This window comes from Nerophis lumbriciformis, linkage group LG03, assembly GCF_033978685.3.
Source record: "Nerophis lumbriciformis linkage group LG03, RoL_Nlum_v2.1, whole genome shotgun sequence".
NCBI classification, from domain to species: Eukaryota; Metazoa; Chordata; class Actinopteri; order Syngnathiformes; family Syngnathidae; genus Nerophis; species Nerophis lumbriciformis.
Genome location: NC_084550.2, coordinates 45,871,359 through 45,887,249, shown reverse-complemented (window position 1 = coordinate 45,887,249; position 15,891 = coordinate 45,871,359). Strand labels below are relative to the sequence as shown.

Sequence of the window (15,891 nt, the reverse complement as noted above, 5' to 3'; positions counted from 1 at the left end):
CAGTTATATTGTCATTTTGAGTAAAACCTTAATTTTTGTATTTGTAAACGTTACCAAAATAACGGATTCTAATAATAATCACGTATATAAAATATTACAGGCATTTTTAGATATAATGCATGTTTAATTTTGGAGTTATGTTTATATAACTTTGACATTTAGTAGGACAGTTATACTTTCTTTTTGAGTTAAAAAAAACTAACTTGTGTCTTTACAAACCTTACAAAATGTTTTTTGTCTCCAGTAAAACTTACAAATATACCTTTCTCCAGGCATTATTAGCCATTTAGCATGTTTGGTTTAGGAGTTAGGTTTAAAAAACTGTCATTTGGAATGTGGCAGTTATACTGTCATTATGAGTAAAACCTAATTTTTGTATTTGTAAACCTTACCAAACTACCTGCTTCTAGTAAAACTCACATAGATTCAAAATTCAAGCATTTTTAGACATAAGGCATGTTTGGTTTTGGAGTTATGTTTATATAACTTTCATATTTAGTATGACAATTATACAATCATATTGAGTAAAAAAAATAATTTGTGTCTTTACAAACTTTACAAAATATTTGTTTCCAGTAAAACTCACAAAGATACATTTCCCCAGGCATTATTAGCCATTTAGCATGTTTGGTTTAGGATTTATGTTTAAATAACTGTCATATTGAGTGTGGCAGTGATACTGTCATTATGAGTAAAACCAAATTTTTGTATTTGTAAACCTTACCAAAATACTTGATTCTAGTAAAACTCACAAAAATTCAATATTACAGGCATTTTTAGACGGATTGCATGTTTGGTTTTGGAGTTATGTTTATATAACTTTCATATCATACCAGTCATACCAAAGACTATAAAAATGGGACCCATTACGTCCCTGCTTGGCACTCAGCATCAAGGGTTGGAATTGGGCGCAGCACCGCTGCTGCCCACTGCTCCCCTCACCTCCCAGGGGGTGATCAAGGGGATGGGTCAAATGCAGAGGACAAATATCACCACACTTAGTGTGTGTGTGACAATCATTGGGACTTTAACTTAACTTAATATTTAGTAAGACAGTTATACCATCATATTAAATAAAAAAAACTAACTTGTGTCATTAGAAACCTTACAAATTATTTTTTTCCAGTAAAACTCACAAAAATACATTTCTCCAGGCATTATTAACCAATTTGCATGTGATTTAGGAGTCATGTTTAAATAACTGTCATATTTAGTGTGACAGTATACTGTCATCGTGAGTAAAAACAATATTTTGTATTTGCAAACCTTACAAAAACAACTGATTTTTGTAAAACTCACATGAATACAATATTACAGGCATTTTTAGACATAATGCATGTTTGGTTTTGGAGTTATGTTTATACAACTTTCATATTAAGTCTGACAGTTATACCATTATATTGAGTAAAAAAAACTAACTTGTGTCTTTACAAACCTTACAAATTATTTGTTTCCAGTAAAACACACAAAACTACATTTGTCCAGGCATTAGCCTTTGAGCATAATTGGTTTAGGAGTTATGTTTAAATAACTGTCATATTGAGTGTTGCAGTGATACTGACATTATGAGTAAAACCTAATTTTTGTATATGTAAACCTTACCAAAATACTTGATTCTAGTAAAACTCACACAAATTCAATATTACAGGCATTTTTAGTTGGATTGCATGTTTGGTTTTGGAGTTATGTTTATATAACTTTCATATTTAGTATGACAGTCATACCATCATATTAAATTTAAAAAAAAAATTAACTTGTGTCTTTATAAACCTTACAAATTATTTATTTCCAGTAAAACTCACAAAAATGCATTTCTCAAGGCATTATGAACCAATTTGCATTTGATTTAGGAGTCATGTTTAAGTAACTGTCATTTTGAATGTGGCAGTTATATTGTCATTATGAGTAAAACCTTAATTTTTGTATTTGTAAACCTTACCAAAATAACGGATTCTGATAATACTCACGTATATAAATTATTACAGGTATTTTTAGACTTAATGCATGTTTAATTTTGGAGGTATGTTTATATAACTTTGATATATAGTAGGACAGTTATACTTTCTTTTTGAGTTAAAAAAACTAACTTGTGTCTTTACAAACCTTACAAAATGTTTTTTTTCCCAGTAAAACTTACAAATATACCTTTCTCCAGGCATTATTAGCCATTTAGAATGTTTGGTTTAGGAGTTATGTTTAAATAACTGTCATATTGAGTGTGTCAGCGATACTGTCATTATGAGTAAAAACTATATTTTGTATTTGCAAACCTTACAAAAACAACTGATTTTAGTAAAACTCACATGAATACAATATTACAGGCATTTGTAGACAAAACGCATGTTTGATTTTGGAGTTATGTTTATACAACTTTCATATTAAGTCTGACAGTACATCATATTGAGTAAATAACTAACTTATGTCTTTACAAACCTTACAAATTATTTGTTTCCAGTAAAACACACAAAACTACATTTCTCCAGGCATTATTAACCAATTTACATGTGATTTAGGAGTCATGTTTAATAACTGTCATTTTGAAAGTGGCAGTTATATTGTCATTATGAGTAAAACCTTAATATTTGTATTTGTAAACCTTACCAAAATAGCAGATTCTGTTAATACTCACGTATATAAAACATTACAGGCATTTTTAGACGTAATGCATGTTTATTTTGCAGTTATTTGTAAATAACTTTCAAATTTAGTATGACAGCTATACTGTCATATTAAATTAACAAAAAACATCTTGTGTCTTTGCAAACCTTACAAAATATGATTTTTCTAGTAAAACTAACAAAGATATAAGTCTAGGCATTATTAGACATTTTTCATGTATGGTGTAGGAATTATGTTGAAAAACATTTTTATTGCTTTTTTCGCATTATCTCAGGATTTTAAGAATATTACTGTCATATAGAGTAAAAAACTACTTTTTGTGTTTGCAAGCCTTAAAATAGTATATGTTTCGAGTAAAACTCACAAGGATGCATTGTTTTAGGCTTTTTTTAGCCTTTTTGCATGTGTGGTTAGGAAATTATGTATAAATAACTGTCAAATTGAAAGCATCAGTTATCTGTCATTATGAGTAAACCCTAATTTTTGTATTTGTAAACCTTACCAAATTACGTGATTCTGGTTAAACTCACATTGATACAATATTTTAGGCATTTTTAGACATAATGCATGTTCCTTTTTGGAGTTATGTTTATATAACTTTCATATTTGGTATTACAGTTTACTGTCATTATGAATTAAAAAAAGTAACTTTTTTTTTGCAAAACTTACATAATATTATTTTTTTTAGTAAAACTAACAAAGATACATGTTTCCAGGCATTATTAGACATGTTTATGTTTGTGTAGGAATTATGTTGAAAAACATTTGTATTGCTTTATTCGCATTATCTCAAGATTTTAAGAATATTACAGTTATATTGAGTAAAAAACTACTTTTTGTGTTTGCAAGCCTTAAAATAGCATATGTTTCGAGTAAAACTCACAAGGATGCATTGTTTTAGGCTTTATTAGCCTTTTTGCATGTGTGGTTTGGAAGTTATGTATAAATAACTGTCAAATTGAATGCATCAGTTATCTGTCATTATGAGTAAACCCTACTTGTTGTATTTGTAAACCTTACAAAATTACCTGATTCTTGTAAAACTCAAATAGATACAATTTTTTAGGCATTTTTAGACATAACGCATGTTCAGTTTTGGAGATATGTTTATATAAATTTTATATGTGGTATGACAGTTATACTGTCATTATGAATTAAAAAAAAAGTAACTTGCGTATTTGCAAAACTTACAAAAGATCATTTTTATATTAAAACTAACAAAGATACACGTCTCCAGGCATTATTAGACATGTTGCATGTTTGGTGTAGGAATTATGTTGAAAAACATTTTTATTGCTTTTTTTGCATTATCTCAGGATTTTAAGAACATTACTATCATAATGAGTAAAAAAACTACTTTTTGTGTTTGCAAGCCTTAAAATAGCATATGTTTAGAGTAAAACTCACAAGGATGCATTGTTTTAGGCTTTATTGGCCTATTTGCATGTGTTATTATGAAATTATGTTTAAATAACTGTCAAATTGAATGTAACAGCTATACTGTCATTATGAGGAAAAACCCATTTTTTGTATTTGTAAACCTTACCAAATTACCTGATTCTGGTTAAACTCACATAGATACAATATAACAGGCATTTTTAGACATAATCGCATGTTCAGTTTTGGAGTTATGTTTATATAACTTTTATATTTGGTGTGACAGTAATATTGTCATATTGAATTAAAAAAAGTAACTTGTGTCTTTGCAAAACTTACAAAAGATAATTTTTCTAGTGAAACTAACAAGGATACATGTTTCCAGGCATTATTAGACATGTTGCATGTTTGGTGTAGGATTTATGTTGAAAAACTTTTTTATTGCTTTTTTCGCTTTATCTCAGGATTTTAAGAACATTACTGTCATAATGAGTAAAAAAACTACTTTTTGTGTTTGCAAGCCTTAAAATAGCATATGTTTAGAGCAAAACTCTCAAGGATGCATTGTTTTAGGCTCTATTGGCCTATTTGCATGTGTTATTATGAAGTTATGTTTAAATAACTGTCAAATTGAATATAGCAGTTATACTGTCATTATGACAAAAACCAAATTGTTGTATTTGTAATCCTTACCAAATTACCTGATTATGGTAAAACTCACATAGATACAAAATTACAGGCATTTTTAGACTTAATGCATCTTTAGTTTTGGAGTTATGTTTATATAACTTTTATATTTGGTATGACAGTTATACTGTCATTATGAATTTAAAAAACTAACTTGCGTCATGGCAAAACTTACAAAAGATAATTTTTCTAGTGAAACTAACAAGGATACATGTCTCCAGGCATTATTAGACAAGTTGCATGTTTGGTGTAGGAATTATGTTGAAACACATTTTTATTGTTTTTTTCGCATTATCTCAAGATTTTAAGAACATTACTGGCATATTGAGTAAAAAACTACTATGACAGTATACTGTCACATTCAATCTGACTGTTATTTAAACATAACTCCTAAACCATGCATGCAAAATGTCTAATAATGCCTGGAGAAATGTATCTTTGTAAGTTTTACTGGAAAAAAATAGTTTGTAAGGTTTGTAAAGACACAAGTTAGCTTTTTTTTTACTCAATATGACAGTATAACTGTCATACTAAATATGAAAGTTGAATAAATATAACACCAAAACCAAACTTGCAATCCGTCTAAAAATGCCTGTAATATTGAATCTATGTGAGTTTTACCAGAATCAGGTATTTTGGTAAGGTTTACACATACAAAAATTGGGTTTTACTCATAATGACAGTATAACTGCCATAATCATAATAACAGTTATTTAAACATAACTCCTAAAACAAATATGCTAAATGGCTAATAATGCCTGGAGAAATGAATCTTTGTGAGTTTTACTAGAAAAAAATATTTTGTAAGGTTTATAAAGACAAAAGTTTTACTCAATATGATGGTATAACTGTCATACTAAATATGAAAGTTATATAAACTTAATTCCATAACCAAACTTCTAAACCAAACTTGCAATCCGTCTTACCGTAATATTGAAGCTATGTGAGTTTTATCAGAATCTGGTATTTTGGTAAGGTTTACAAATACAAAAATTAGGTTTTACTCATTGTGACAGTATAATTGCCACACAATATGACAGTTATTTAAACATAACTCCTAAAAAACAAATGCAAAATGACTAATAATGCCTAAAGAAATGTATATTTGTGAATTTGACTGGAAAACAATATTTTGTAAGGTTTGTAAAGATACCATTTTTTTTTTTTTAACTCAATATGATGGTATATCTGTCATACTAAATATGAAAGTTATATAAACATAACTCCAAAACCAAACATACTTTATGTCTAAAAATTCCTGTAATATTGCATCTATGTAGGTTTTACCAGAATCAGGTATTTTGGTAAGGTTTACAAATACAAAAAGTAGGTTTTACTCATATTGACAGTATAACTGCCACACCCAATATGACAGTTATTTAAACATAACTCTTAAAACAAACATGATAAATGGCTAATAATGCCTGGGGAAATGTATCTTTGTGAGTTTAACTGGAAAACAAATATTTTGTAAGGTTTGTAAAGACACAAGTTAGTTTTTTTTTTTTTACTCATAATGACAGTATAACTGCCACATTCAAAATTACAGTTATATAAACATAACTCCAAAACCAAACTTGCAATCCGTCTAAAAATGTGTGTAATATTGAATCTATTTGATTTTTACCAGAATCAGGTATTTTGGTAAGGATTACAAATACAGAAATTAGGTTTTACTCATAATGACGGATAACTCCCACTTTTAAAATGACAGTTTTTTTAAACATAACCCCTAAACCAAACATTCAAAATGACTAATAATGCCTTGAGAAATGTATCTCTGTGAATTTTTCTGGAAACAAATATTTTGTAAGGTTTGTAAAAACACAAGTTATTTTTTTTTTTTACTCAATATGACAGCAGTAAACTGTCATAGTGAGTAAAACCAATATTTTGTATTTGCAAACCTTACAAAAAAAAAATGATTCTAGTAAAACTCACATGGATACAATATTACAGGCATTTTTAGATATAATGCATGTTTGGTTTTCGAGTTATGTTTATATAACTTTTACATTTAGTATGACAGTTGTACTGTCTTATTGAGTAAAAAAAAAGTAACTTGTGTCATTACAAACCTTACAAAATATTTTTTTCCCAGTTAAACTCACAAAAATAAATTTCTCCATGCATTATTAGCCATTTTGCATGTGTGGTTTAGGAGTTATGTTTACATAACTGTCATATTAAATATGGCAGTTATACTGTCATTATGAGTAAAACCTAGATTTTGTATTTGTAAACCTTACCAAAATACCTGATTCTGGTAAAACTCACATAGATACAATATTACAGGCATTTTTAGACATAATGCATGTTTGGTTTTGGAGTTTTGTTTATATAACTTTCATATTTAGTATGACAGTAATGTCATTATATTGAGTAAGAAAAACTAACTTGTGTCTTTATAAACCTAAAAAATTATTTTTTTCCAGTAAAACTCACAGAGATGCATTTCTCCAGGCATTATTGGCCATTAAAAAGTTATATAAACATAACTCCAAAACCAAAACTGCATTATGTCTAAAAATGCCTGTAATATTGTATCCATGTGAGTTTTACTGGAAACAGTTGTTATTGTAAGGTTTGCAAACACAAAATATTGCTTTTACTCACTATGACAGTATACTGTCACATTCAATCTGACAGTTATTTAAACATAACTCCTAAACGACACATGCAAAATGGCTAATAAACCTGGAGAAATGTATCTTTTGTTAGTTTTACTAGAATAATGATCTTTTGTAAGGTTTGCAAAGACACAAGGTAGTTTTTCTTTACTCAATATGACGGTATAACTGTCATACTAAATATGACGGGGCCAAGATAGCCTTTATTTTTTCAATATTGACAAGAAGGGCCCTTCAGTGAGACACGGCAGCAGTTGACCACAACATTGGCCTCAGCACAAATTTTGCCGCGTTATGCTCTGAGTTCCAGGCAGTTTTTGATCACCCCACGGATGGAGGAGACGCCGCCTCATGTCCTCACTCCCTCCAGCAAGGTTCTCGGTCTGTTGCAGACTACACCCTCGAGTTCCGCACCTTGGCCGCTGACAGCGGGTGGGATAATAAGGCCTTGTTGAGCGCTTATCGTCGGGGCCTCTCCGACGAAATCAAGGACGGATTGTTGCGAGACCGCCCGGCCACCTACCATGACCATATCCAGTTGGCCCTGCTCATGGACCAGAGGCTAAAGGAACGGGCAGCGGAACGAAGACTCGGCGTGGGAGAATCGGACCGCGTCCTATTCCCCTACTGCTCCCAGATATCGGGCTGAAGGCGCCCCCTTGGTAGACCAGTCTGGGTTTTTTCCCGCACCTTCCAGTAGGGTGGAACCCATGCAGTTGGGCAGCACTCGACTTGCCACGGAGGAACGGGAGAGGAGGTTCCGGCAGCGCCTCTGCCTCTACTGTGGTTGTGCGGGTCACATGATCCAGACCTGCCCCACACGACCAAAAGATCAGGCTCACTAGTAAGGGGAGTACTAGTGAGCCATACCACCTTTCCCCAGGGTCGCAGTGACCCTGGCAGTCTCTTCCCTGCTACTTTATCTTGGGAGTCAAACGGTCTGAGGGTGGGAGCATATATGGACTCAGGTGCAGATGAGAGCTTCCTGGACCATGATTTTGCCTGTCAAGCCGGGATTGAACTTCTGCCCCTGGAGAAGTCCTTACCAGCTCAGGCCTTGGATGGAAACCCCTTGGGACCTATCACCCACCGTACAGCACTGGTCACACTAACCCTGTCGGGCAACCACACGGAACAAATCAGCTTTTTGTCCTCGGCCGTGCATGGCTTCGCCAGCACGACCCCCATTTTTCCTGGGTTTCAGGGAGAATCTTGGCCTAGAGCCCAGCATGCCATGCAAACTGCCTCAAGGCAGCAGCCCTCGTCTCGGAGAACCCCAAGCCCGAGTCATCCCCGTCCGACCTGTCTGGGGTTCCTGCTGTCTACCATGACCTTGCAGCCGTATTCAGTAAAGCCCGGGCACTATCCCTACCCCCGCACGGACCGTACGACTGTGCCATCGATCTCGTCCCCGACGCAGTACTCCCTTCTAGCCGACTGTACAACCTGTCCGTACCGGAGAAGAAGGCCATGTCTGACTATATCATGGACTCACTCGCATCAGGAATCATCACTCCCTCCAAATCACCAGTAGCCGCTGGATTTTTCTTTGTCGGCAAGAAGGATGGCTCCCTACGCCCTTGCATCAATTACCGAAGACTCAACGCCATCACAGTCAAGAACAGGTATCCTCTTCCACTCATGAGCTCCTCCTTCGAACCTCTGGCTCCTGCAACAGTCTTCACCAAACTTGACCTCCGCGATGCTTACCATCTCGACCGGATTAGGAAGAGGGACGAGTGGAAGACAGCTTTCAACACATACCTAGGCCATTTCGAGTATCGGGTCATGCCCTTCGGCCTGACCAACTCCCCAGCCGTCTTCCAAGCTCTGGTCAATGATGTTTTAAGAGACATGCTCGAGAAATTTGTGGTTGTTTACCTGGACGATATTCTGATCTTCTCTCACAACAGGCAGGAACATCAGCAGCACGTCCGTCTGGTTCTACAGCGCCTCCTCGAGAACCGCTTGTTCATCAAGGCAGAGAAATGTGAGTTCCATTCTTCTTCCGTAAACTTCCCGGGCCACATCATCAAAAGGGGTAACATCCGAGCCGACCCCAATAAGGTCAAGGCAGTGGTGGAGTGGCCTCAACCAACCTCTCGTACTGAACTGAGGAGATTCCTAGGCTTTGCTGGATTTTACCGTCGATTCATACTCAACTTCAGTAAGGTAGCTGCACCTCTCCACGCACTTACATCTACACTTACTGGTTTTGTTTGGAAAAAGGAGGCCGACGTGGCGTTCCAGAGTCTCAAGAGGAGCTTCAGTTCCGCTCCCGTTCTCGTACACCCTGAACCGGACGTGCCGTTCACGGTTGAAGTGGACGCTTCTGACTCTGGGATTGGGGCAGTCTTGTCCCAACGTTCCAGTGGAAATAATGTGTTGCACCCGTGTGCATTTTTTTCTAGACGTCTCTCTCCAGCCGAGAGGAACTACACAGTAAAATCCCCAGTGTTAAATATGCAGTGTTAACATGAATTACATCTATCAGAGTTATTACAACAACAGCTGGAGTAAAACACCCCCCAGTGTTGGTGTTGATTTCCATCGTTAAACGAGACAGTGTTAGAGGTACTCTGATTAGCCCCGCCCTCCAGCCCCTCCTCGTGTCCACACCCTGAAGAATTTTCTGGACGCCATATTCTGGATGTTTAAGGACTGTGGTAAATTGCTTCTCCTCTCTTACTAAACCAATTATTTGTCATTTGTAGCATCATGTCAGAATTTACTTTATATTGTTGCTCAATATATAATTAAGTTATTTGTGTACGGTTTTGTATCTAACAAATATGGTATTCTAAAAGGGCTAATATCACCCAGTGAATGTTAGCTTAACTGTTAGGCACCTCAGACTTCGATTTTGCGCGGGATGTGGGACAATTTCAAATATTATGTGAAATAGAATATTTGATATGTAAATTGTGCATAATTATATACTGTATAAACCTGGAAAACGTATGTTTTACTCACTTATTCACACAATACCGGTTTTCACTGTAGTATAGTGATGTACATTGATCCCTGTACTTGAGTACTTCAAATGCCTAATGGAGTGCTTCAGTACTTATATCTTTTAATTATATATATATTTTTTAATATATATATATTTTTTATGTATTTATTTTTCTAACTTTTAATACAAGGGTTTTTCGACCACGGAGCACAACATTAGAAGAGTCATTTTAACACGTTTGTTACATTTACAGGAAACATTTAAGCCCAAAAATAGATTATTTTTGCACCCAGTCCAAATAAGGCAGTACCTTTGTCATTCCGCGCCCACAACAGTGGAAGCTAAGTATGTTAGCCGCCTGGCTAACAGACGTAACTAGCAGACGAGGCTCGCAAAGCACTGGGCGGACAGGTGAGTTGACCGCCGCTGCCAAGAAGCGAAAAGAGGAACCCGTATAAATACCACAGTGTTTCTATGTCTAATATCAGGTTAGTGTGCTGGGTAATTTTATCATTGTATAATCTTGTGACGATATGCTCCGTGTACAGGCTGGGAAAGGGAGAGTTAAAAGATGTAAGTAATGTAAGGACGCCACTCGCGCCGTTATTAACAGTGAATGAATGTAAGCTGTAAGCTGTATTCAACGCCAAAATAAATATATAATAATGAACGCACAGAAACCGGCTTTTACTCTGTTCTTCGTTACACACACAGACCAAACTTGAACCTCCCCTTGCTCTGTAAACTGCATGTAACAATTGGCTTCAAGTTTATATCAGAAACCAGAACATTTGTAACTATTAAATAAACTAACATAGGGCTCAGTCTGTTACAGTATAGATGCATACATATATATATATATATATATATATGTATATATATATATATATATATATATATATATATATATATATATATATATATATATATATATATATATATAAGTATTTATAACTTACTTTCACAAATGCATTGCAGTTCATAAAAATAATAATTTAAAAAAAGGCTGCTGTATCACATATACCCAGAACTGTGATACGTTGACTTCTTTTCCGGCATTCTGAATGAAATGTGCATGTGGATGGATCTTTATTATGTTGCTCTAATCCTGCTTATGTTATGTACTTTCTACAGGGAAAATGCTGGTAAAAGTGAGACTGGGTGATGTCCAAAAAGTTGTTAGAATAACGGAATCAAATATATATATATATATATATATATATATATATATATATATATATATATATATATATATATATATATATATATATATATATAAATGTGCTGGAAAATGCTGGATTTACTCTATGATGGCCAGTGTCATAATTTAAAAATGTATAGTTTGATGTAATTGTGTTCCTCCCGGTGTAAGCATCAAATGTGTCTGGGTGGGGCAAGCCCAGTTATTTGTCATGCAGTCTATTTAAAGCTTTGGCTTCTTTAAAAAGTTTACATTTTATCTTGAAAGTGCTGGAAAATAGCTTGAATGTTGCTCCTAAAAAGCTGTATGTTAGTTAATAGCACTGTTTCAATTAAATTAAAATTCAGTTGAATTTAGTTATAGAAATCTGCTCTCACTTTATAACTAATGGTAAGCACAAAGTTTATATTATAACTCAAATGATAGGTTTTAATTCCAAATTTAGTGTCTGTAACTGAGTTTCCATTACAGATTTTTTGCAAAATAAAAACATTTCTAAATGACGACTTGTGAATTGCGTCGAATTGCGCATGAAATCTTATCTCGTAAGAATTTGGCATAGGAAGATGGACTCTCCAAAAATCCATATAACACTCCGTATTCTATGTTGTTATAACACAAAATGGCTTAGAACACTCACAAAATGCTACAAAAACCCATAAAATGACTTAAAAAACACACAGAATACTACAAAAACCCATACAATGAATTAAAAAAACACACAGAATACAACAAAACCCATAAAAGACTTAAAACACACATACAATACTACCAAAACACACAAAATACTCAAAAAACACACAAAATGACTTAAAAAACACACACAACACCCCAAAAACACACAAAATAATCAAAGAACATACAAACTGACTTAAAAAACACACGGAATACTACAAAAACGCATAAAAAGACTTAAAACTCACATAAAATACCTCCAAAACACTACAAAAACACACAACATACTCACAAAAGTCAGAAAATGACTTAAAACGCACATAAAATACCCCAAACAATAACATGACTTAAAAAATCCACAACATGACTTAAAAACACAATATACTCAGAAAATGACTTGAAACACATAAAATACCCCACAAAACATACACAACACTACAAAAACCCATGAAATGACTTAAAAAACACACAAAATACTCCAAAACACACAAAATTAAATAGTGAGTAACCCTGGTCTAGGCACTATTGAGCATAGGTGGCCAGAGCACAAAATCATGAGGTGTGTGTGTAAATATTTTTGCTTCTACATTGTTAATGGCGAGGTTACTAAACAATCACCTGTTAGCTTACCAGCGTGAAGATATGCAGATAAGATTACAGGTATCATAAATCATGTTTCATTTTATGTGTTTTTTTAATTGAGTGTGCAATTTCACATTTGATGGCCCTTTTTTTTGGTAGCCCTATTTGAAATTATATATAGGAGTATCAAGTTATTAGGTTTTTCTAATGATCATTTTTCTTATATTTGTGTATACAGTATTTGTTTTGACTGGGCCTTTCAACTTTGGCTGTATGTTTTGCTTCAAAATAACTGATTTGAAACTCATTTTAAAAATATATCAAATGATCTGTCGGTTTCTGCTTTTTTTCTGTTTCCTAGCATTTTCCAAATTCGGTGTCCCAGCTGTAACAGAAGGTGTCAAAAGTTGTTGACAGTTCAGGGACTGAGATAGATGATGATGTTTTTGAGGAAATTGTGAAGGATCCATCCACTGGGGTACTAACCATCAAATACGAAACAGGTTTGTTACCGCTTTAAATTTGTAAGCTATATTAACATTTTTATTCCAATAGTGAGAAGAGGTAAATCTTTATTTATAATCAAGCTAAGTAACTTTTTTTTTCAAAGCAAACCGATATTCTCCATTAGATTAGGTGTGGGTTTATGAGCAAATTGTGTCCAACATGTCTTCTTTCTCCTTTTTGCAATGGTGGTTAGAATCTGTCTCCAAAGTCCCAATCATCCGTTTGTTCATCGGACTCAGACACAATCATCCTTGAAGACACTCCTACCAGAAAGCGTCAGAGGCTGGACTTTGAAGCTGTGCAAGTAAGACTTCATACAGGCACTAACGCTCTCTATTGAACAAGGATTAAAATGGTTCGAACAATGATCTTAAATTGCACCGTATGAAGGCTATGTTTAAGTTATGTCCAGATTTTAACATTGTATTGTACTAAATATAGATTTCTTAAACTGTTTTATATTTTTGTTTGATATTTTTATTTCAGCTGGTGAAATCCATTCTTACCAAGAAATCGGGTGGAGAATATTTAATAAATGAATACAACCGAACTAAGTCCTTGACAGATGAGAGCAGAAGAAAATTGGTGAATATACTGGCAGCTGAGATGACGGAGAAGAATGGGTAAGTTGTTTATTGGTTTTGATTGGCGCATGTGTTCTTATTTAGGTTTCAGAGTAATTTTAAATCTAAATAATAAATATTTCACTACATCTTATAAAACGTGTGTATGACAAATAAACTTGAATGTGATTTTTTTTTTTTGTACATCTCCATCTAGACAGGTGAAGGAAATGTATGCACAAGGAATTGTAAACTTGTTCCCCAACCTCAAAGACCCATTTTTCAAGAATGGCTATGTGAGTTACACACTCTTAATTGTTATAGTTTTTATTTTGAGTCGTCCCAGAGTATGTTGTGACTAATAGTGCCTATTTTTGCAATTTTCTCAAAGGAACATTTTTATGATAGCAACAGTGGTACTGGGTACTTGTCCTGGAGAATTAAAACTATTCAGAGATGCAGTGCTAAAGAAAGGCGATCATCATTTGGAGGTAATCCTATATTATTCTTGAAAAATGTATTAAATAGAATAGTCATATGAGCACTTATTGGTTTTGTTGCATTTGTTGCAATGCTTTTCAGCTAGTAGCCAAACATTTTTTCATAAAAGTTGGGTCAAATCCAGCTGACAAAGTGTTTTGAACTGTATGTGATTGTCATGAGTAGTATGTCCCCATATTGTTTAGCTTTGGCGGAAGGACCATCTGATGAAGACAAGTCGGGAGGACCAACTGTTGGACGAGTTACCCAATTTATTCCAGAGATTGTCCTGTCTGAAGATGAGTGCCAGGAAGCGATGTCACTGATGAAACATTCGGCTGACGTGGACATTGTCATCAAAGAGATGAAGCTGACATTTGCCCATCGGCATAACATGGTCCTGGACCCACAGCAGTCAAGCAACATTCTATCTTATTTTCCTTGTTTTAAAGACATCAAAGGCTTGGTAATTATCTCATCAACATTTTCTGTATTAATGTTGTACAACTATTGGACATTTTAACTGTCGTTTACTGTGTAATTTTAAAATTGGTACCTAACTTCCCACTACTGGTTGAACAGGATTTTGTTCTATTGTTTGGAGAGGATGTATCGGGCAAGTTTCTGGAGAAGTAGCCAACCACATTCAAAAAGAAGATCATCCAACAATGCAGAAAGCTTCCCTCCATCAGAGCTTGAGAAACTCCTGATGGCAGCTGACCCTCCTGAGGATGGGGCTGAAGTGAACGTTGACTTTGGTAAGATTTTTGTAAGGATACATTCATTTAAATGAGGAAGCATGTTCAAAATGCAGACTTAAGTCTTTGGCCTCACCAAGAAGATATTTTTTGGAAAAAAAGGGCTTCTTCAGGTGTTTTTAAAGTGCCATATTTTATTTATATATATATGTGTATATATATATATATATATATATATATATATATATATATATATATATATATATATATATATATATATATGTATATATACATATATATATATATAGTAATGAAAATGCCACTGACCTTGCAGTGTATTAAATTAAATTGTTGGTCCACATTTGAAGTAGGCTATCAAACTTGTTCTGTTTCAGGTTGGGACAATGACCTCTCATCGATTTTGCTGCTCTTACACTTGATCCCACCGACTGCTCTAGGTCAGAAGAGGCCAGGAAAAGTTTCTGCATCCCGGGCTGAGAAGCATCTTGTGGTCTTCAAGAAGGTTTGTATTGTTCTCTAATAAAGGATTTTTAGTTTACAATAATTTATGTAATCATTTCTATAATATAACCACAACCATGTTGATTTTTTTATTCTTCTCTCCATAGACTGGAACAAGCATCCAAGAACATCTTGACACCATTACTACCAGCACTCAACCCTATCTCCTGGCTGTTGGAGTGAGGAAGAATACAATCCACCAGTTCTTCATAATTCTCGACAAGATTGCCATACCTTGCAGGTCACACTCCTCTCTTGGTGCTTTTGATGAACTGTTTAAAGCACACTTTGTGTTTACGACATCATACCACACCATGCTCCACAACATGTACACATTCATCCAGACTACTTTGTACAACATTGATGTTGGGAAGGTCAAAGAGAGTCCTCGTGT

The 15,891-nt window shown here is 34.2% G+C and overlaps 1 long non-coding RNA gene across 1 annotated transcript; it reads left to right on the top strand.

The window, feature by feature from the left end:
* Positions 1 to 15,004: 15,004 nt before the first annotated feature.
* Positions 15,005 to 15,629, top strand: LOC140678590 (uncharacterized). Its single transcript, XR_012050328.1, has 3 exons — positions 15,005 to 15,035; positions 15,371 to 15,486; positions 15,605 to 15,629. It is a non-coding gene; the product is annotated as an uncharacterized lncRNA (long non-coding RNA).
* The last annotated feature ends 262 nt before the right edge of the window (positions 15,630 to 15,891 follow it).